This window comes from Pituophis catenifer, unplaced genomic scaffold, assembly GCF_029215685.1.
Source record: "Pituophis catenifer annectens isolate HBS135680 unplaced genomic scaffold, rPitCat1.0.hap2 SCAF_2, whole genome shotgun sequence".
NCBI lineage: Eukaryota > Metazoa > Chordata > Lepidosauria > Squamata > Colubridae > Pituophis > Pituophis catenifer.
The window spans coordinates 7,774,151-7,798,005 of NW_027256882.1; the positions used below are offsets into that span (position 1 = coordinate 7,774,151).

Here is a 23,855-nt window from a genome sequence, read left to right on the forward strand (position 1 = left end):
CGTTCGCTGCCAATCACCGCAGCCTGTTTGTCGACAGCCATCAGCGAACGAGCGGCAGTGAACGGGCAGTGGCGATTGAGCTGTGGCGAATGGATGGTGGCAAACGGGCAGCAGCGAACGGGCAGTGGGAAATGCTAGAGTGTAAGAATATACCATTAATGAGATTTTCCTTTGTTCCTTTGTTTTTTCAGATACTGAAAAATGCACCAAGTGCCCAGATGATCAATATCCAACCAAGAACAGAGTCCAATGTATCCCCAAAAGAATAACCTTCCTGTCATATGAAGAACATCTGGGAATCATCCTTGTGTCATTTGCCCTACTCTTGTTCCTAATCACAGGCCTTGTTTTAATCATATTTCTTCAATACCTAGAAACTCGCATTGTCAAAGCCAACAACCGGGACCTCTCCTTCATCCTCCTGGTCTCCCTCCTGCTTTGCTTTTTGTCCTCCTTTTTCTTCATTGGCCATCCAAGGAAAGGCACCTGTCTTCTCCGACAAACAATGTTCAGCATTGTCTTCTCAATAGCTGTGTCTTCTGTGTTGGCCAAAACTATCACAGTGATGCTGGCCTTCCTGGCTTCAAAACCAGGCAACAGGATGAGAAGATGGTTGGGGAAGAGCTTGGCCAACTCCATTATCCTTTCTTGTTCTGCTGTCCAAATTTTCATCTGTGCCATGTGGCTGGGAGTTTCTCCCCCATTCCTGGACTCTGACATGCACTCCCAGCCTGGAGAGATCATCCTGCAATGCAACGAAGGCTCTGTCATCATGTTTTATGTTGTCCTGAGCTACATGGGTTTCCTAGCTATCATATGCTTCACAGTAGCTTTCTTGGTCAGAAACCTGCCTGGGGCCTTCAATGAAGCCAAGCTGATCACTTTCAGCATGCTGGTCTTTTGCAGTGTCTGGATCTCCTTCCTGCCCACCTACCTGAGTGCCAAAGGAAAGTCCATGGTGGCCGTGCAGGTCTTCTCCATCTTGGCCTCCGGTGCAAATACAAATACAATGCAAAAAAATATTTGTATTTTCCCTTCATGGTACTTTCGGAACTGGTCTGATTCTATTGGGAGCAAGCGGGCCTGGCCAAGGGGATTTCCGGGATGCCCCTCCACTGCTCCCGTGCCACTGATGCCTGCAGCGGAAAAAGCCACGCAGGAAAAGTCCCTTGGAATTCCGGGACTCCCTGCCACTGCCGCCGCTTTGCCCCCCCCCCCGCCAACTGACGATTTCAGCTTAGATCCTCAGAGCCATTTAAAAGAAAAAAACTAATTTGTGATTTAATTATTGTATCCCTGGACTTTTTCTTACTTACCAATTTTGAGTGCATGGCTTGACAAATGTTTACAAAAAATAGGTAGGAGAAAAAGCAATAATCTTTAGGAAATGTTAAATAGTCTAAATTGTCAAATAAAAATATCAACAAATACCTCCCAATATTCTTCACAGCAGTTATAAGTACAATTATATTTTAACGTCTCTTTTCCCGAGGTTACATTTTGACTCTTTTTATCCATACTTTCCTCCATATGAAAACCGTAAGTCACAACTTTATTTTTTTTAAAAAAAATCCATAATGGGTTTCCAGTCACCAGTACATGTAGATGTTGCCCATTCTCTGTTCAAAGTAGGCAGTTTGTTCATCTCAGAAAGTTCTGTCAATTTCACAAGCCATTCCTCCCCGGTGGGTAGTTCTATTGTGGCAATTCCCAACACAATAATCACATATTAAAACAATATTCCTTGGCATTTTCCTAACTGATCATCCATCAATCCTCAAAGAAAGTATTGAATATTTCTTTAAAATCCTCAGTATTTGAAAACATTTTTTATCTATGTGTCATCTCTCAAGGTCTTGAATGTTTCCTTCATTTTTAAAATATATATATTTTTTAAAATATTCTTTTATTTCTCCCTACTCTGGGCTACATCTGAGCAGAGTTTCCTAAAAGAGAGAAGATTCTGCCTTCAACTCCTCCAGTTCTCAGGAAAGGCAAAAGCCCCGCCCCTCTCTCTCCTCAGTGGCTGCCTCTTGTCCTGGCCTGTCCCTGTCATCATGGCAATCCAGCAGCAGCCAATCAAACAAGAGGGGAGAGACAATGGTTGCTTGGGAACTCAGCCACCAATCAGCCTCATGGAGAAGAGGTTGAACAAACAAAGATAAAAGAGGGAGAGTTTCAAATAAGGATACAATTAAAAAGCTTTCAGTGTGAAGAGAAAGAGGCAAAAACTCCCAGAACTGCAGAGGGAGGGGAGGCTGAAGTCCTGAAAGGGTTTCCCCTCCCCCACCTAGAAATAGCTGCCCTCAGGGGTGAATTCTACTTACCTTTACTACCGGTTCGCAACGCATGTGCAGATCGCTTCTGATGACGTCAGGGTCAGTGGACGGAGCCTCCCACCGGTTTTACTACTGGTTCTATAGAATTGGTCCAAACTGGGGGAAACCCACCATTGGCTGCCCTGAAGAGATTCTCCTCCAGTGGAGGCTCTTGGGCAAGTAGGAGCAGCGGCTGCCCAGAAGAGCCCAGCCGGAGAGTCTTAAGGGGCCATGATGGACCCCCAGAATTCCCCTTCCTCAGAGCCCCTGAAGGTCCCTCCAGGGAGACCCCCCTTGCCTTCTCCTCCTGAGCAATGCCGGATCCCCCTTTGGAGACAAAGGCCCTGCGTGGCTTCCCCCAGACAGAAGCCTTTCCTGGAAACACACAACGACAAACCAGAGCTTCAGAAGGACTTTCAATTTTCTTTCCCACTAAAGATCATGGTTGCTGTCTTCCTTCACATCAAAGTGTGCCATCCTGAGGAAATCAGAGCTGAATGCAAGTGGAGCCATGTTTTTACCTACTGGGGTCACCCACCATCAAGGAGAGCCCCTCCTTTTCCTTCTCCTTTCCCAAAATGTGAGTTTTCTTCAAGGGGTGGAAGCCTCTCCTTGACTCTTTTGCCCCATCACCAAGCCCCTCTTTGTGGTGTAGAAGTGTTGGAGGTCTTGCATCCTTCCAGATGTGGTTTGGTAACATCTTCCCCTCTGGCTGGAAACTTCTCCTCCTTCAATATTGACCCAAATGGACCCTGCAGTGCCTGGACCTGATCCCCATTGCCTCCTGGAAGTGGCCACCATTTTCAATACCCTGACAAGTCCTTGTAGAATTGGCGGCTGCTTTTGAAGCTTTCAACCCTGACCATCAGGCTGTTGGGAGACTGCAGAAACCCCCAAAACCCAAATTTCTTCAATAAAGAACACAAAAAAGCTGGGGGAGACAAATTTGTCCATCTTCAAATTTGTACCCCATCCCCAAATTAGCTGCTAAAACTAAACTCCCCACCTCTGTCCTCTAATCTCTAACAACCTTTTTAACAATTTGCTAAATATACTGTATGCCTGAAACAGAATAACAATAGCAGAGTTGAAGGGACCTTGGAGGTCTTCTAGTCTAACCCCCTGCTCAATCAGGAAACCCTACCATTTACCATTTCAGACAAATTTGTTGTCCAGTCTCTTAAAAACTTCCAGTATTGGAACATCCATAACTTCTGGAGACAGACGTTAATCATTCCACTGATTAATTCTTCTAAGTGTCAGGAAATTTCTCCTTAGTTCTAGGTTGGATCAAAATCTGTAAGTTACTTTGACTGCGAAGACTCAAAGAATAGAGAGAAGCAAGGGAGCAAGTGTTGGAAGAAATGTCCATCTGGGTTCCGTTCCAAGTGGGGAGAAAGGCACTGGAAACATGGGGGCTGCCTGGAAGGATGGTTTAATGGTCAAATGGACCACATGGGTTTGAAGTCCTGGGTAGCTGACCACATGGAGTGGAGAGTGAGGGTTATTGATACCCTCTCTTGGGCTTTGAACTTGAGCTTCCTGTTCCTGTGGCAATCCATATCTCTGGGTGGCCTTCACTAGCAGTCTCTGGAGGCAAGAGACCACCTGAGCAGAAATCACTTTTCTGACTGTTGAAGAATTTTGCTCCAGCATCACTTTCTGGACATGTCCTAACAAGAAGGACTATGGCCACCATAGGACAGTGCCCCAAGGGGTGTATCTGTGATTTTTCACCAACATGCTTTTTCCCACCTACCCCTCATTAGATGGTAGAAGTTCAGGGTCCCAAGAGGACCAGTTACTTCTCACTCTAATTATCCCCTTACAGGCCTTGAGACCTCTTCTCCTTTTTCTCCCAGTGACTGCCTTTGATGTAAACATCAGACTGAAGCAACATGGAAGGGATCTTGCATTAGAAAAGGATAAATACCATGGATTATGCTCTTTGTGGCTCAAGTTATGGGACTGGCAGGAGCTGTGCACTTGAATGTACTTTCTCTCTCTTCCAGGTGAATCTTGATTTGTCTCTGTTTGAACCAGGAAAGCCACTGGATATTCCATCCTTTGAGATTGCTTTGAATTCTTCTAATTCTTCTTTAGAAACAAGACGATTGATTCAGCCCCATGAATTATGGACTTCCTGCTTTTGCTTCTGCTTCTGATGCTGCTGGTGCCCCAGCCAGTCTCTGGGAAGCTGAAGTGCCCACTGAATTTGGACCACCAGGATGGAGAAAAGCCATGGAGCTATTATACGCCAGGAGATCTTCTCCTTGGTATAGTCATCTCTCCATCAGAAATAACACTTGCAACTTTACCTTTCAACATGGCTCCTTCTAGTCAGATTCAGTTGTAAGTCATTCACTGTGATGGAGTTTCATTCCCTCCATTTGCAGTTCTAACACCTTCTTTTTATTTCTTCTTTTTTTACTTACTTTTATATTGCAGGACTTGACTAATTTCTTGAATTGTTTTGATTTCCAGGGCTTCTCTCTTTTGTCTTATTTACTGGGAGAGGCTCAGATCCACACATGAGGGGGGAAATCCTGAAAGCAGTCCACATTATTTTCCTCTCCCTGTCCAATCCTAAATTAATGGTGTGAATACTGAGTTTTGTTGAAAAGAGTGATTGTTGTAGTCTCCCTTGCCCAGCTCATTTGCATATTTTTATACCCACTGATTGATATTCAATGTCTGATTTTTAAAGGAATAGAAGATGACTTGTTTTTAGAATAGCTTTTCTGGGTCACATATCAAATATTTTCTTCCTTTTATGATTGTTCTACTTTAATGACTGAATTATTTTGCAACCTGTTTACTGGGCTGATGAAAGTTAGTACTTCTACAAATAGTGGTTTATGTCTTATTTTTAATCCTCTTGGAGGAATATCTCCATGCTATCTTCCCCATACTCACAAATATTAAAGGGTGATGGGAGTCTATCACGTACCTCTGATTTTGGATCAATATTGGTTTAAGAGTTAGTTAGTTTGTGGAGAAAAAAAGGATTAAACAGAGAAAAAATAGTTTTTGCTATTGATGATGCTAATATTAACATGAGGATGGTTTTACACTAGTTTACATTATAGAAAGAAAAGAATACTATGCATGATTTTCAATATTGAAGTGGTTAATAAAAATCACCAGCTCCTGCGCAATTGCACACTTGGCTACAACATTTATGACAACTATGATAACACCCTCGGCACTTCAGAGGCATTGCTAGATGTGCTTTCTACTGGAGAAGCCAATGTTCCCAACTACAGCTGTGGAAGGAAGGACAACCTTTTGGTGATTGTTAATGGAGCTCTGAGAGACATCTCTGTCCAGATGTCAACATTAGTCGGCCCCTACAAAGTTGCCCAGGTTTGTGTTTGTGTTTTTCTATCAGGTAAAGTGAGTGGGGTGTTGGTGTTTGAGTGATAGCTCCAACCACTTCTTCTCTATAGAATTCAAAATCTGCTTTTCGTTATGACCTTTATGAAGATTTCATGGCTGGGGATTTAGGTAACAGTGGGGAGGGAGCAAGGATCAAAATGGAAACATCTACTCATGAGACCATCCTCATTGCTTTGAGGGCTTTTACCTCACACTTGTGAAGGTGAGGGGAGGCTCTGTGTTCAATCAAAGTTTCTTCTGGACAATAGGAAGGTGTAGCACTCATAGAAAGCTGACATTTCTTTCACGATTATCTTGGAATGGAATGGAATGGAATGGAATGGAATGGAGTGGAGTGGAGTGGAGTGGAGTGGAATAGAATAGAATAGAATAGAATAGAATAGAATAGAATAGAATAGAATAGAATAGAATAGAATAGAATAGAATAGAACTAAGGAGAAATTTCCTGACAGTTAGAACAATTAATCAGTGGAACAACTTGCCTCCAGAAGTTGTGAATGCTCCAACACTGGAAGTTTTTAATAAGATGTTGGATACCCATTTGTCTGAAGTGGTGTACGGTTTCCTGCCTAGGCAGGGGGTTGGACTAGAAGACCTCCAAGGTCCCTTCCAACTCTGTTATTCTATTCTATTCTGTTCTGTTCTGTTCTGTTCTGTTCTGTTTTGTTCTGTTCTAAGTTGCTTCTCTTCTTGATTAGTATCTACCCATTGCTTCTTGTCCTACCCTCTGGTGTTTTGGAGAATAGCTTGACTCCCTCTTCTTTGAGGCAACCACTGAGATCTTGGAACATTGCTATCATGTCTCCCCTAGTCCTTCTTTTCATTAAACTACACATACCCAGTTCCTGCAACTGTTCTTCATATATTTTAGCCTCCAGTCCTCTAATCATCTTTGCTGCTCTTCTCTGCACTCTTTCTAGAGTCTCAACATCTTTTTTACATCATGGCGACCAAAACTGAATGCAATATTCCAAGTGTGGCCTTACCAAGGCATTATAAAGTGGTATTAACACTTCATGTGATCTTCATTCTATTCCTCTGTTTATGCAGCCTAGAACTATGTTGCATTTTTTGGCAGCTGTGGCACACTGCTGGCTCATATTTAAATAATTGTCCACTAGGACTCCAAGATCCCTCTCACAGTTACTACTATTGAGCAAGGTATCACATATATGGTACCTGTATATTTTGTTTTTCTTGCCTAAATGTAGAACCTTACTTTTTTCATCATTGAATTTCATTTTGTTAGATAGCACCCAATGTTCAATATTAGCCAATATTAGCTAAATGATATTAGCCAAAGTAATGATAATATGTTTACACATATAAATAATAATTGCCATACCCATTTGGGTCAAAAATGGCAATTGTAGTTCATATATACTGTATAAAAAAGGGAATTAAAAGGACCCTAATTATTCATGGCCCATTCTCTAACAGTTATTCTGACTAAATTATATGCAAACTTCCACTTGAGTAGAGTTGAGGGTAGGTGGATGAAAAGTGCATTCCTTGTAGAAGCTCCAGCAGTCTTTAAGCAGATTTGATTTACTATTGGTAATTGCATTGCCTTAAACCCTTAACTATAAAAACATATCAGTCAGAGGTAATAATGGTTTGCTGTCTTTATAGCATTTGACACAGTAAACCAAGAAATATTATGGAGGAAAGTGATTGCCCTTACAATGGAACTCAGAATGTTGACCCTTTTCAAAGCCCTTTCTACAAGCACTGACAGTGAGAAAAATTATATATAATGTATAATATATAATATAACAGCCGTGACCAGGGGGGCGTTTGCCCAGGTCTGCCTGGTGCGCCAGTTGCGCCCTTATTTGGACCGGGATGCCCTACGCACAGTTACTCATGCGCTAGTCAACCAGCAACAGCTCCCCATCACCCGGTGCGTTCTCACAGGGAGGGCCTACTCAGGGTGCCGTCGGCTAGACAGTGTCAACTGACGACTTCTAGAGACAGAGCTTTCTCAGTGGGTGCTCCCACCCTGTGGAACCAACTTCCTCTGGGGCTCCAGTTTGCCCCTGACCTCCGCACCTTCCGCCGCGACTTAAAGACATGGTTGTTCAGCCTGGACTGGGGGGGTTAACATGTATTTTAACACACTTTTATTGGATATTTTATTGTTGTGAGCCAACCTGATTCCTGCGGAGATAGGGCGGAATATAAATAAAATAAAACAAAACAAAACAAACAAACAAACAAATCAATCAATCAATCAATCAATCAATCAATAATATAAAAAATATAAAATAAATTAATCAGTGGGACAGCTTGCCTCATGATGGTGTGCATGCTCCATTACTGGAGGTTTTCAAAAAGAGCTGGACATTCATTTTGTCTGGAATGACATATGATCTGCTATGTGAGAAGAGGGCTGCACCAGAAGACCTTAAAGATCCCTTCTGTCCCAATTATTCCATATTCTACGTTCATTTGTTTGAGAGTGTGTTTTAAGACAGAGTTGCCTAATGTTTTTAGCTTTGTACACCGGGGGTGGGGTGGAGGAGCAGAGGGGATGGTTCCATCCAAGAGGCCGAGTGAGGATGCATCTATGAACATTAGCACTTGCTGGCTGTTTCTGCATCCCGGTTGCAAATTTCTCACAGCGACACTAGTAGGTGTGGCCCATAGATTGGGGTACCCTGTTTTAGGATCAATGGAGCCATAAGAAGTAGGACTGATCCTTACCAAAAGGTAAGACAAGGTACTGCCCATATGACATTCGGGTTTCATATACTGTTGTTGTTGTTGTTGTTGTTGTTGTTGTTGTTGTTGTTGTTATTATTATTATTATTATTATTATTATTATTATTATTATTATTATTATTAATTGAATTTGTATACCGCCCTACTCCCGAAGGACTCAGGGCGGTGAACAGCCAGATAAAATACATATAATACAAATGTTAAAAAGCATTAAAATACAATTAAATAATTTGGCCCGGAAAACGAAATTTAACACACCCCAAATTCTTAAGACAAATTTAAAATTTAATTTTTTAAAAAAGTTTAAAATAGAGGTTAGGCCAGGCCGGCCTGCTGAAAAAGAAATGTTTTGATGGCACGGCGAAAAGCACGCAGGTCCGGGATCCTCCGTATCTCCGGGGGGAGCTCGTTCCAGATGGCGGGTGCCCCCACAGAGAAGGCTCTCCCCCTGGGGGGCCGCCAGTCGACATTGTTTGGCCGACAGAACCCTGAGTAGCCCCTCTCTATGGGAGCGTACTGGTCGGTGAGAGGCTACTGGTGGCAGAAGGCGGTCTCGTAAATACGAGAAGACTGGACTCCTATTCTCATAAGAATTATCTGATTATTGATAAGCCAAAGTCAAAGGTTATAGTCTTTGGAAAATGATGTCATTGCCATATAGGGCTATTCGATGATGAGCCAATAGAGCAAGTTCATACCTTTTCTTACCTGGGGTATTTTTCTCTGTGACTAGATCTTGGCTCCCTCAACATTAAAGGAGCTTATGTAGACCAAAGGCCAGGCCACTCATGCCCAACACCTGCCTCACCTCACATCAACAGCTCCGGCAGCCCCTTCCAGCATGACTCTGCAAGGCCGCCGGCCCACTTCTTCTGCTTGCCCAGACAGAATGGGCGGCCAACTGTCTGCATGGGCATTTAAGTAGGGCTTATTTTGGGGGCAGAGCTTATATTAGGCACATACGTAAAAAAAAACATGCTAGGTCTTATTTTTGGGGAAACAGGATATGTGCATGAGAAAAAAGTTGGATTCACTAAAAGCTAAAAATTGGAAGTTGGTAGGACCCCAAATATAACCAGCATTTCATTGCTTTTTACAGCTCAGTAATAGAATTGCTTCAGAGGCTCTGAATGATAAAAGTCAATTCCCCTTTTTCCATCCAATGCTCCCCAAAGGCGATTTCCAGTACCCAGGAATTGTTCAATTGCTCCTCCATTTTGGATGGATCCTGATTGGTCTCTTTGCTCCAGACACAGAGAACGGGGAGAATTTCATGAGGACTTTTACTCCTATGCTTGTCAAGAATAGAATTTGTGTTGTTATATCACAACAATTCTCAATGACTGGACATACAGCACCTCTCAGGGGTGCCCTCTCCAAGTGGAAAAAAGTCAATGTCTTTGTTCACTTCATAGAATTTGATCCCATTTTTACTAGAATTCTTCCTTTCCATTCAGCACTTGAAGGTTTGCCAGGACCAATTGAAGGGAAAGTTTGGATCATGACAACAATTGGAGTGTTTCCAATAACAAAGGACAGGCGTCTCAAATACGTCCATAGTATTTGGAGCTTTCCGCCTCAGTGGAAAAAGAGTTGGCAAAAAGATAATGCCTATAAAGATCCTTTCTTTGCGGAGCCTGAGTTTCAAGATGAGTATTTTCAATGTTCTGTTTCAAAAAGTAACTTTTCTGTCAAAGGTCAGAGAAGATGCACCCAAAAAACACCACTGGATACCAAAAAGAAAAAGAACAGAATGCGGATCGGAAATCCAGGCATTAATTATAGTGTCATTAAGATTCTGGCCCATGCCATAAACGCTGCAATGTCCAATGTCAAGAGGAGAAGGAAGGAGGGAGAAGAGAGGTTGAGGACTCCAAGGCTGCAACCGTGGAAGGTATGGGGTCCCAACAAGGATCCATCAAACTAAATTCCTTTTCAGAGTCTTTGGGGCTCTCTGAGCTTGGTTGTTTAAGATCTTAAGCTTCTGTACAACATCTGTTAACTTATTGCAAGAACAACTTGTATATTCAAAACATTGATACTCAGCTTTATATTTCCACCCCGAACCAACCTAGTGATGCCCTCGATGTGATGGCCCAGTGCCTGGAAGCGGTACGGGTCTGGATGGGTAGAAACAAATTGCAACTCAACCCAGCCAAGACCGAGTGGCTTTGGGTACCGGCATCTCGGTTCAGGAGAGAGGTGCCATCACTGACTATAGGGGGTGAAATTTTGCCGCCTGTAGACAGGGTGCGCAACTTGGGTGTCCTTCTGGATTCACGGTTGAGCTTAGAAGACCAGATAACGACCGTGACCAGGGGGGCATTCGCCCAGATACATCTGGTGAGCCAGTTGCGTCCCTACTTGGACCGAGATGCCCTACGCACAGTTACTCATGCGCTGGTCACCTCACAGATTGACTACTGCAACGCTCTCTACGTGGGGCTGCCCTTGAGGACCACTCGGAGGCTTCAGCTGGTTCAAAATGCGGCCGCGTGGGTTGTGATGGGAGAATCCCGATACTCCCATGTTACACCCCTCCTGCGCGGTTTGCATTGTCTACCGGTTGCCCTCCGGGTGAGATTCAAGGTGCTGGTGTTGACCTATAAAGCCCTACATGTCTTAGGACCAGTATATTTGGCGGACCACCTACAGCCAGCAACAACATCCCATCGCCCGGTTCGTGCCCATAGAGAGGGCCTACTCAGGGTGCCGTCGGCTAGACAGTGGCGGCTGGCGGCCCCCAGGAGTAGAGCCTTCTCGGTTGGGGCGCCCACCCTCTGGAATCAACTCCCCTTGGAGCTCCGACTAGCGCCTGACCTTTGCACCTTCCTCCGGGAATTAAAAACTTGGCTTTTCAAATCCCTTGACCTGCTCTGATGACGGGGCTTTAAGGGTTTTAATGGGTTAATTTTAAATTTTTTAGATTTTAGTCTTTATTTTTATTGTGACTTGTGTTTTATTGTTGTGACAGCCCTGAGTCCATTGTGAGATAGGGCGGCATATAAGCCGAATAAAATAAAATAAATAAATAAATAAATTGTTCCCAGATTCCTTCTGATTTTAAGCTCCCTGTAAACCAACATGGCTCTCCTCCTTGTTGTCTTTCCTCAAGGCTAAAAGCAGCTCCTTTGAGCTCTTCCTTGCCTTTTTTGTCCTTGCCTAAAGCTGATGAATATTTTGTGCAATGTCTTCTACAAATGTTTCCTACAAGAGAACCTGGTATGATTCCACTGGATCATTAATGACATTATTGTCAAAGTAATAACATGGTTATTATCATATCATTAAAATATTACTACTACTTTATTATAACCAGTAACCCACCTACATACAGAATAATGTGAGAAAAACTACAAATGAAATCTTAAAGAAAGATAAAGATTGTGGCTGCCATTCATTTGTTGTTATCCAAGATACAATCATGTATCTAGTCCTAGATGCTAAAAATTAGCTTCCAACTGAACTTTACTTAAGCACCTCTCTCTATCATACTTTTATTTTGTGAAAGCTGGGAATTTATTAAAGGAGATCAAAATAATTTTGTTCAAGCATTATTATAATTTTTCCAGCCCAAAATCATAGTTTATCAGAGTTTCTAACAAAAATCAAATCCAGAAGCACACACAGATAAGTGATTCAGCTGGATTCATTAACTTCTTTATATACGTAATAACAAATGAAATATTTACAATACTAATAGTTGATTCTTTTTCAACATAGTAGCAGTTACAACACAAGGCAGGAGAGAACAGTTAGTTTCATTTCAGCAGAGCAGACAAGCACACACGGACTGCTTACTTTCAGTTTCAATTCTCTGCACAGATTCAGAAGCTGCAGATTAAGACATGCACTGGCTCCAGTCTGTCTCAGCTCCCAATTGGCTGATTTAGTTGCTATGCCTATTCATTGGCTGACCTTGTTACCATGTCTCTGCCACTTCATGAATAATCTGACATAGTTTATCTACTTCCTTTATTAATGAAAATATAGAAGAATCAATAACCAAGGTCCAATTGTTTTTCATAACTCACCAATTTTATCAATAAAATTAAAATATATTTGAGTACAATTTTAAAGATGCATCCACTTAGTTATAGAATAGAATAATTTTATTTATATACCGCCCTTCTCCCGAAGGACTCGGGGCAGTGTACAGCCGGTTTAAAAACATAAATATACAAATATCATAATTAAAATTAATTAAAATCATTAAATAGTTTGGCCGAATTTTAAAACCACAACATTTAAAACCCCAATTTAAAATCATTCAATTAAACAGCCCCGCCTGTCGGAACAGTAGGGTCTTAAGGGCACATCGGAAGACCCGAAGGTCAGAGATTGTACGGATGTCCGGGGGCAGTTCGTTCCAAAGGGCAGGAACTCCGACAGAGAATGCTCTCCTCCTGGGTGTCGCCAGCCGACATAACTTGGCCGACGACACCCTGAGGAGTCCCTCTCTGTGGGAGCGGACTGGTCAGTGGGACGTTATCGGTGGCAGAAGGCGGTCCCATAGATACCCTGGTCCTATGCCATGGAGCACTTTAAAGGTGGTGACCAACACCTTGAATTGCACCCGGAAGACCACTGGGAGCCAGTGCAGCTCACGCAGGAGAGGTGTTATGTGTGCGTAACGGAGTGCACCCATAACCACCCGTGTGGCTGCATTCTGGACCAGTTGGAGCCTCCGAGTGCTCTTCAAGAGGATCCCCATGTAGAGAGCATTACAATAGTCCAGCCGGGAGGTGACAAGGGCGTGAGTGACCATGCACAGGGCGTCCCGATCCAGAAAGGGACGCAACTGGCGGATCACGCAAACCTGACAAAAAGCCCCCCTGGCTACGGCCATCAGATGCTCTTCTAAAGACAGCCGTGAGTCCAGGAGGACACCCAGATTGTGAGACCTCTCTGTGGGGGGTAAAGATTCACCCCCAATAGTCAGCAATGGCACCTGCTGACTATACCGGAACGCCAGAAGCCACAGTCACTCGGTCATGGAAGGGTTGAGTCTGAGCCTATTTCTCCCCATCCAGACCTGCACGGCCTCCAGGCAGCGAGACATCACATCAAGGGCATTGTTGGGGTGGTCTGGGGTGGAGATGTACAGCTGAGTATCATCAGCGTACAGATGGCACTTCACCCCAAAACCACGGATGATCTCACCCAGCGGCTTCACATAAATGTTGAACAGAAGGGGCGAGAGGACCGACCCTTGCGACACTCCCCATGTGAGGCACCTCGAGGTCGACCTCTGCCCCCCTGCCAACACAAACTGCGAATGGTCGGAGAGGAAGGAGGAGAACCACCACAGAATGGTGCCCCCCCCTTCCTAACCCCTCATGCTGCAGCATGATGCCATGGTCGATGGTATCAAAAGCCGCTGAGAGATCTAATAGGACCAGGACTGAGGAGCAACCCCTGTCCCGAGCCCTCCAGAGATCATCCACCAGCACGACCAATGCCGTTTCTGTGCTGTACCCCTGCCTGAAGCCTGACTGGTACGGGTCCAGATAGATAGCTTCATCCAGGTGCCAGGGAAGCTGTCGTGCCACCACACTCTCAACAACCTTCCCCACAAAATGAAGGTTGGAGACCGGACGGTAGTTAGCTAATTCAGCCAGGTCCAGGGACGGCTTCTTGAGGAGGGGCCTCACCACCGCCTCTTTCAAGGCGGTGGGAAAGGCACCCTCACTCAGAGAAGCACTGATAATCCCCTGGAGCCAGCCTCGTGTAACCACCCGGGAGGCCAGTACCAACCAGGAGGGACATGGGTCCAATAAACATGTGGCAGCACTAATCTTACCCAGAACCCTGTCCACATCCTCGGGAGCCACAGGATCAAACTCCTCCCAGATAATATTCTCAAGACCTACCCTCATCTCCTCCCCTGGATTCATCCAGTCAGAGTCCAAACCTTCCCGAATCCGAGCGACTTTATCGTGAAGGAATTGCACAAAATCCTCAGCTCGACCCTGCAAGGGATCTTCCCGCACTCCCCCCCCGTTATTTATTTATTTATTTATTTATTTATTTATTTATTTATTTATTTATTTATTTATTTAATGTTTATACAGCCCCCTCTCCCAAAGGACTTGGGGCGGTGAACAGCCAAGATTAAAAATATACAATATAAACATTAAAATACATTTAAAATAAAATTAAATCCATAATGGCTTTCCCCAATTTAAAACCCCTTACCCATAAAATTCACCAATAAAAAAATTTAAGCCAGCCCGACTTGCCGAAATAGGAACGTTTTCAGAGCCCGGCGAAAGGTTCGGAGATCCGGGATTGTCGTATCCCTGGGGGTAGCTCATTCCAGAGGGCGGGTGCCCCCACAGAGAAGGCTCTTCCCCGGAGGGTCACTAGTAGATATTGCCTAACCGACAGCACCCTGAGGAGACCCTCTCTGTGGAAGCGTATTGGCCGGTGGGAGGTTATTGGTGGCAGAAGGTGGTCTTGTAAATAACTGGGCCCTAAGCCATGGAGCACTTTGAAGATGAGAACCAATACCTTGAAGCGCATCCGGAAGACCACTGGAAGCCAATGCAGCTCGCACAGGAGAGGTGTTACATGGGAGCACCATGTCGTCCCCATAAGTACCCAAACAGCTGCATTCTGCACCAGTTGGAGCCTCCGGGTGCTCCTCAAGGGGAGCCCCTTGTAGAGAGCATTGCAGCAATCCAGGCAGGAAGTGATGAGGGCATGAGTGACCTGTGCATAAGGAGTCCCGATCCAGAAAGGGGCGCAACTGGCGTATCAGGCAAACCTGATAGAAAGCCCCCCTGGCCACGGCCGTCATATGCTCTTCTAAAGACAGCCGTGCATCCAGGAGGACACCCACGTTACGCGCCCTCTCCGTGGGGGCCAATGTCTCGCCCCCAATAACCAGCGATGGCACCAGCTGGCTATATCAGGATGCCACAGCCACTCAGTCTTGGAGGGGTTGAGTCGGAGCCTGTTCCTCCCCATCCAGACCTGCACGGCCTCCAGGCACTGGGACATCACTTCAAGGACATCGTTGGGGTGGTCTGGGGTGGAGATGTACAGCTGAGTGTCATCAGCATAAAGATGGCACTGCACCCCCAAACCACGGATGATCTCACCCAGCGGCTTCACATAAATGTTGAACAGGAGGGGCGAGAGGACTGACCCTTGTGGCACTCCCCATGCGAGACGCCTCGAGGTCGACCTCTGTCCCCCTGCCAACACAAACTGTGAGCGGTCGGAGAGGAAGGAGGAGAACCACCGCAAAATGGTGCCCCCTATTCCTAACCCCCTCAATTGCTGCAGCATGATGCCATGGTCGATGGTATCAAAAGCCGCTGAGAGATCTAATAGGACCAGGACTGAGGAGCAACCCCTGTCCCGAGCCCTCCAGAGATCATCCACCAGCACGACCAATGCCGTTTCTGTGCTGTACCCCTGCCTGAAGCCCGACTGGTACGGGTCTAGATAGATAGCTTCATCCAGGTGCCGGGGAAGTTGTCGTGCCACCACGCTCTCAACAACCTTCGCCACAAAACGAAGGTTGGAGACTGGACGATAGTTGGCTAATTCAGCCGGGTCCAGGGAAGGCTTCTTGAGGAGGGGCCTCACTACCGCCTCTTTCAAGGCAGCAGGAAAGGCACCCTCACTCAGAGAAGCACCTATAATCCCCTGGAGCCAGCCTCGTGTAACTTCCCGGGAGGCCAGTACCAACCAGGAGGGACACGGGTCCAATAAACACGTGGCGGCACTAATCTTACCCAGAACCCTGTCCACATCCTCGGGAGTCACAGGATCAAATTCCTCCCAGATAACATTCTCAAGACCTGCCCCGGTCTCCTCCCGTGGACTCATCCAATCGGAATCCAAGCCATCCCGAATCCGAGCGACTTTATCGTGCAGGAATTGCACAAAATCCTCAGCACGACCCTGCAAGGGATCTTCCCGCACTCCCCCCCCCGAAGAAGGGAGTGGGTCACCCTAAACAGGGCGGCTGGGCGGTTCTCTGCAGATGCGATAAGAGTGGAAAAATGGTTAGATTTTGCCGCTTTTATCGCCACTAGGTAGGTCTTGATATAAGACCTCACCTGTGTCCGGTCGGAATCGGATTGACTAGTCCTCCAAATACTCTCTAGGCGTCTTTTCCAACGCTTCATCTCTCTCAGCTCCTCAGAGAACCAAGGAGCTAATTGAGATCGGCATCAGGTCAGAGGCCGCAAAGGCACGACGCGGTCCAAAGCTCCAGCGGCCGCCCTCTCCCAGGCGGCCACCAGCTCTTCAGTCGAGTCGTGTGTTAGAGTCTCAGGAAATGGCCCAAGCTCCGTCAGGAACCTTTCGGGATCCATCAGGTGCCTGGGACGGAACCATCTGGTCGGTTCCGTCTCCCTGCGGCAGGGGCAGGTGGTAGGAAAGTCTAGTTGAAGGAGTGAATGATCTGTCCATGACAAGGGTTTAATATCTAGGTCCCCTCTACCAAGATCATTCAACCACTGACCAGAGATAAAAATCAAGTCCAGAGTGTGTCCTCCTATGTGAGTGGGGCCTTGAACTAACTGGGTCAGGTCCAAGGCCGTCATGGAAGCCATGAACTCCCGAGCCACCTCTGACGCCTCACCCACGGATGGGAGGTTGAAATCCCCCATGACAATAAGTCTGGGGGTATCGACCACCCCCCTGGGAATGACGTCGAGTAGCCCGGGCAGGGTCGCTGCCACGTGGCAGGGAGCCAGGTACGTAGTCAGCAAACCCATCTGCACCTCACGGCCCCACTTCACACAAAGGGACTCACATCCGGCTATCTGAGGAACAGTGGTCTCCCTCGGACAGAGACTCTCCCTAATGATCACCGCCACTCCCCCACCCCTCCCCTTGGCCGTTGGCTGATGAAATGCACGGAAACCTGGTGGGCACATCTCGACGAGGGGGACCCCCCCCCTCTTGGCCCAACTAGGTCTCCGTAATACCTGCCAGGTCTGCACCCCCCTCCAAAATAAGATCACAGATGACGGGGGCTTTATTAACCACTGACCTGGCATTACACAACATCAGCCGCGGACCCTGGGCCTGAGGCTCTACACAGCCCAGGACACGAGTCACGCATTGGGGGCCGGAGTGCGAAATCGCTCAGAGACAGCGCGTGCGCACCCCCGACACTTGATATGACCCCCTGCACCCGTCATACCTACCCCTCCCACTCATTATTTCAATTACACAGCCCTTTCTATCGTCCCACTGCCCCCCGGTTAAATTTCCTTTCGCGACCCCTCTGCTGCAGCTAATCGACCCATCATCCCGCGCAGTCGCTATCTGGACCCCCCCAGGTCCACTTTTACAACCCCCACCTGCCCTCCTGGGTCCCCTTAAAATTTTCCTTAAAAATTTAGCTAAAAAACCCCTCAACCCCCTCTTTGCTGCATGCCATCTCTCGGGGTCCCAAAGCCCGTCATCAAGATAGGCCCTCGATAACGTGGAGGGCCAGGCCTGCGAGAGGGGGGAGTCTCGCAGCGCAAGAAGGTCGGTTTTTTGGAGCATCAACGGAACCAAAGATGGGAAAAGAAAGGCCAGTCCGGGAATCTATCATAGTCCAAGGGATAACTGAGCATAAAGATCACAAAATATCCATTTATAGGGCTGGACTCCACTGTCCTCTCATGACAGGGAGAGGGTCCAATGTTCTTTTTCTCCAACGGAGGCTAATGGCCAACCATCCTCCCACGATGGCCGGTCCCGTTACGAAGTTAACAGGAGCAATGTTCTATCCTCTCCGTTGGGATGTGGAAAATCCCTCAGCTCTCTCAAATGGTGCTCAGTCTCTCCTACCAGCGAGGGCGTGAGTGGAGCATAATAAGGGGTCCAGAGTGTCCAAAGTGTAGATGTTAATAATGACGGTAATAATAAAGATGTTAATAAAGATGATAATAGACCCATGGGCACAAGATCTTCCTTAAGGTGAGAGTAGGAGTAGCGAGACAGGAAAGCCCAATCCAGGGGTGGTTGGCCATTAAGGCCAACACCCACCCATACTTACTTGCAAGATTCTGATAATATAGTCCTACAATAAAATGAAATTAGTTCATCTGATCATTTCTCCTGTCTGCTCTACCTGAATGAAGTTTGGCCTTGCAACTTTCTTCTTAACAAATCTTTGATTTCTGGTAATCTCCCTGTTGTTTTCAAGGAGTTTATGAATACTCCAGTTATATTTGGTATTTTCTTCAACTGATATGTGAACTTTCCTAAAATGTTCCCTATAACTGACAAATTTTGTCAATTACACCTTCCCACTATACTTTTTGACAATATATTGTATGATTGACAACTATTACTGAACCTTTGTTCTTATGTTTTGAAGATAGTGGCAACACTTGTTCTCCCAACTCACAAAATTTGCAAGTTAAAAAACCATAGAAGAAAGATTCAAATGTAAAAAGACATAAGAATTAGAAACCAAGATTTCTGTTTTTAAAATTCCTGGATGTTTCCATTGTAGTTTCATCCATTCCTAAAACAGAAGGAATTGTACAATCTTTCTCTGCTAAAAGTGTACTTGGATCAAAATGGAGATGTTGTAGCAGATCTGGACATCATTAGTAGGGTGGTTTTGCCCAAGGACAATACCATCAACAAGAAATTGGGGAGTTTTGAAAGGCAGAGACTTAGAATCAACCAAGATGCTTTGTCACAGCTAAAGTTGCTCAACAAGGTGGGGGAAATATTGATGTCTTTTCTCTTTTTTCCAAATAATTAGGACCCATTTCAAGTGGACTAAACCTAGTCAAGAAGGTGGGTAACCTTCACTGAGAATTGAATGTGTGGACTAAAACATTTATTATTTTCTTAGACAGATAGGGAGGCTTCAGTTCTATTGACCAAGATATCCTTCAGATGCTATAATGCTGAGTACTGTTGTAAACTGATTCAACTATATCCAAAATGAGATTTGGGGTGATAATTATTTAGGACACAAATCATTGCCATTTAATATCCTTCCTGCAATTTAACACCATAAAACAGGTGAGAGAGGGCCTCATATGCTGAAGATTTTCATGTTAATAGCTTCTGGTACACTTGTTCCTTGTCTTCAATTATCAAAGATGAATCAATTCTGTTGACCTCAGGTTTGGGCTGAATCTGATGAAATGGAATCAAGATTGAATGGCGGTCCTGTTGGCTCAATTGGGAAATAAGCTTTATCATGTCCTGGTTGGAGTCAGGGTCTCCTAAAATTGCAGGTCTAGAGTCTGTGATGCTTTTAATTAGCTGAGACCATAGTTATACATGCCTCTCTTTAACCCCGCTGGGATAGTGGAATTGAGGAAGGAGGTCCAAGGCTTTCCGTTCCCATGAAATTATAATGACTGGTCTGATGTGAGCTTATTTAGTCATTGATTCAGTACCTTTATTTGCTGCTCATGATAATGGCTTGAAAACTGAAGTACTGAAGCATGACTTTGGTGCAAAAAAAAATAACAATAATCCTGATATGAGAAGCAATAAGGGACAATTTTGAGGGAAATATTACTTAGATTTTGGCATTGGCTTGTAAAAGTGTACTTCATCTGAAATTCCCTTCAGTGCAATTGTTTATCTTGACTGTTAGCTACCTAAGGACACACCGAGGGGGACCAAATCAAACTAATAATAAATATGAGTGTGTGTGTTTCTCTGTGAGTTTTTGTCACTTGATTGTAGTCTTTCAAGAGAAAGGAACTTGTGTTGGATATCCCTTTCCCACACAGGGCTCATACCAGTGGTGGGTTGCTAACAGTTCACCCCAGTTCGGGCGAACCTGTAGCAGTGGCGGTGGGAGGCTCTGCCCACCCGCCCAGATGTCATCAAATATGCTCAGCATATGCAAACTGGTAGCAAAGGTAACTGAAACCCACCACTGGCTCATATATGCCTGACTCACCCTTTTTGAGGGACATGTTCTTATGACCTCGCCTCCATCTCATCTCACTATAGATTTAGAAACTAGTAAGTCAGTTTTAATTTTAGTTTAAATTTAATACACACACACACACACACACACACACACACACACACACACACACACATATATATATATATATATATATATATATATATATATATATATATATATATATATATATATATATATATATCAAACTATTCTAAAAATACGAGTTCCAGGTATATTAGTAAAGAAAGAATCAGACATCCTGCGAACTCTGGAACTTAAAATTTTAAAATCTTAAAAGAATTTTATTTTACTAAGCTTTCGTCAGCCATCTGCTAACAACGTCAGAATATTTAACTACCATTACAGAGATCTCTGCCTTTATATGCCATTAATCAATTTGGCCCTTGCACTTGTAATAGGCCCTTTCAGCCGTCTACTACTTGTAATCAGCTGTGTTGTTTTTGCTGTTGTCATGCTGGATGATGGAGTGTTCTGTCCCCGTCCCACACACGCACCCTCACGGATGGCCCAGAGTTAATTAAGCCACACGACAAAATCTTTGAAGATAAAGCTGGCAGCAACCAAGTGGCTAGCTGCCAATTCAGACTTTACTCACACAAAACAAAGATTAGACTGCAAGCATTCTGATAAAGCAGGCAAAGTTTCCGCAATATAAGGATTAGTCCAAATGCAGTCCGACAAGGCAGGCAGAAGTCCAGTAACGCAGAGATCATGGATTATTCCTAGTTTTTCCTCATCACAAACTGAACCGGCCACCACACCCACATTTATACCCTGTGGGGTGTGGTCCAGTGACTCAGCTAATCTCTGGCACACCTTCCCCTCTGCTGCGCACGCTTCTCCCTGAACCTCTGCCGAGGGTCCAGCCTGCACTTATCTCCCTCGTCGCTGTACACCTGTGGCTGTGGGGACATGCTTGGCTCTGGGCCTATCTTTTGGCCTTCGGTGTCCTCTGGAGGCATTGCCAGAGAGGAGGGTCCTGGAGAGGGAGGCCTTGCCAACTCCTCTCCCTCACTCTCAGAGTCTGCATCTGTCGATAGCCCAGGCTCAGGCAACGGAGCCACAACAGGAGGCTTGATTCCTACTGTTTCCTCCCTCCTAGCTTGCTTATCAGTGGGGGATGATGTTAACCTGTCAGCCATTGGAATTTGCTGCGTTGTCCGTGACCTCGTAGTTTAAAATTCTTGTAAAATTTTAAAATTTTAAGTTCCGGAGTTCACAGAATGTCTGCTTCCAGATCAGAATTTTCTTTCTTCATCACAGTTTTATTCTAATAAATCTAATGGAATAAAAACTTAATAAATCTTTTACAGTAAAGTTTACTTTACAACTTAGTATGAGTGCATATCTTATTTTAAAATCACGCCTATATGAAGATAAAGGAATGTGTTAATTCCACCATGAGGTAGAAACCCCTGGTTGTTACTTGATGCTTAAATATTTTCTCTATTTCAGCCCTCCAGACTTTAGTAAATAAAAAGGTACTTTTGTTTGCAATCCGATATGCCCCAAGAAAAAAGGAGGACCTAAATGAGGCACCTGCCTGCAATTGTATCTCCTGTAACCATTTGGAAGTATTCAGAGATTTCATATTTGCCTATGTGAAGCCCATAGACTACTTGGTTCATATCTATCTCCATCTTACATGGATGATGAGTCTCAACATATTTTCTTTCACATTTCTTCTTTTTCTTCTCAGTCTCTGCCTCAGTCCCAATGTGTAGAAAAATGTCAACCTGGATTTGTCAAGAAGGCTCAAGAAGGAGAGCCATTTTGCTGCTACGACTGCATTCCTTGTCCAGAGGGGACCATCTCCACTCAGGAAGGCAGGTGACACCATAAGGAAACCTACTGGGTTCATCCAGACCACTTGTATCAATGTACATCTTAAAGAGACATATAAGTTTGATGGTTGTGTTTTTAATTTTCATGGTGTCCAATTTCTTCCCTAATGGTAGGGGGAAGAAAAAGATCTTGAAGGATGAAGTAGGAACCTAATGGATGGTGGAGGGGAAGCGGCTGATACTGGAGCCTTCACTGCTGAGCAGCTGATTGGCGATTGGATAGGCCTCCCGGAATACCACTGATCTAGGTTCTAGGTTTGTGGGGATCACCACCATCACCACTGCCTATCATCGCCCTTTTGCCACTGCCCATTCACTGCCGCTTGTTCGCTGATGGATGTTGACAAACAGGCTGTGGTGATTGGCAGCAAACAGGCCACAGAAAATGGTTGGCGGAGAACGGGTGGCGGTGATCAGTGGCAGCGAATGGGTAGCAATAAGCAGCAGTGGTAATCCACAGTCTAGAATAGCTGATTGGCGGTATTCCAGGAGGCCGATCCAACCACCAATCAGTGGTAAGCACAACAGAGCAGAGCCCGACGAACCACATGCTGGGGCTGCGATAACATGCTGAAGCTGAACAAGCTGTTGGCTGTTTGCTGCAAGGAAGCTAGCCAGATGAATACCAGATGGATGCTGGGAGGCAGAGGCAGAGTTTTTTTCTTGTTTTCCTCCTCCAAAGCTATGACCAAAAAAAAAAAGAATGAATAAATGAATGAATGACCAGATATAATTGGCATGCAAAAGATCTGTTCTCTAAAACATTCAATAGCCCACCAACAAAACCTCTGGAGACTTGCTACATCTCCCAGGCACTTGGGCTATTGTAAGCTCAGTGAAAATAAGAATCTGATGGATTTTGTCAGAGAAGGAAGGTTGTGGCACCAGATATTTCTTCTTTTAATTTTATTTTGTTGTTCTTGTTCTTATAGTTTAATTTAATTTTGTTGTTGTTGTTGTTTTTATAGGTTGTATGTATTAGGGATTTTTTTTGCTAGAGTGTGAGAATATACCATTAGTGAGACTTTCCTGTCCCTCAGTATCATATCTCATCCAAAGGTTTTCTTGACATTTGAAAGACAATAAAAGAAATATTACTTTGTTTTTTCAGATACTGAAAAATGCACCAAGTGCTCAGATGATCAATATCCAACCAAGAACAGAGTCCAATGTATCCCCAAAAAAATAATCTTCCTGTCATATGAAGAATATGTGGGAATCATCCTTGTGTCATTTGCCCTACTCTTGTTCCTAATCACAGGCCTTGTTTTAATCATATTTCTGCAATACCTAGAAACTCCCATTGTCAAAGCCAACAACCGGGACCTCTCCTACATCCTCCTGGTCTCCCTCCTGCTTTGTTTTTTGTCCTCCTTTTTCTTCATTGGCCAACCAAGGAAAGGCACCTGTCTTCTCCGACAAACAATGTTCAGCATTGTCTTCTCAATAGCTGTGTCTTCTGTGTTGGCCAAAACTATCACAGTGATGCTGGCCTTCCTGGCTTCAAAACCAGGCCACAGGATGAGAAGATGGTTGGGGAAGAGCTTGGCCAACTCCATTATCCTTTCTTGTTCTGCTGTCCAAATTTTCATCTGTGCCATGTGGCTGGGAGTTTCTCCCCCATTCCTGGACTCTGAC

At 44.9% G+C, this 23,855-nt stretch overlaps 1 pseudogene; it reads left to right on the top strand.

Annotated features, from left to right (window-relative positions):
* The first annotated feature begins 89 nt into the window (after positions 1–89).
* On the top strand, positions 90–928 carry LOC139309800 (vomeronasal type-2 receptor 26-like; annotated as a pseudogene).
* Positions 929–23,855: the final 22,927 nt, after the last annotated feature.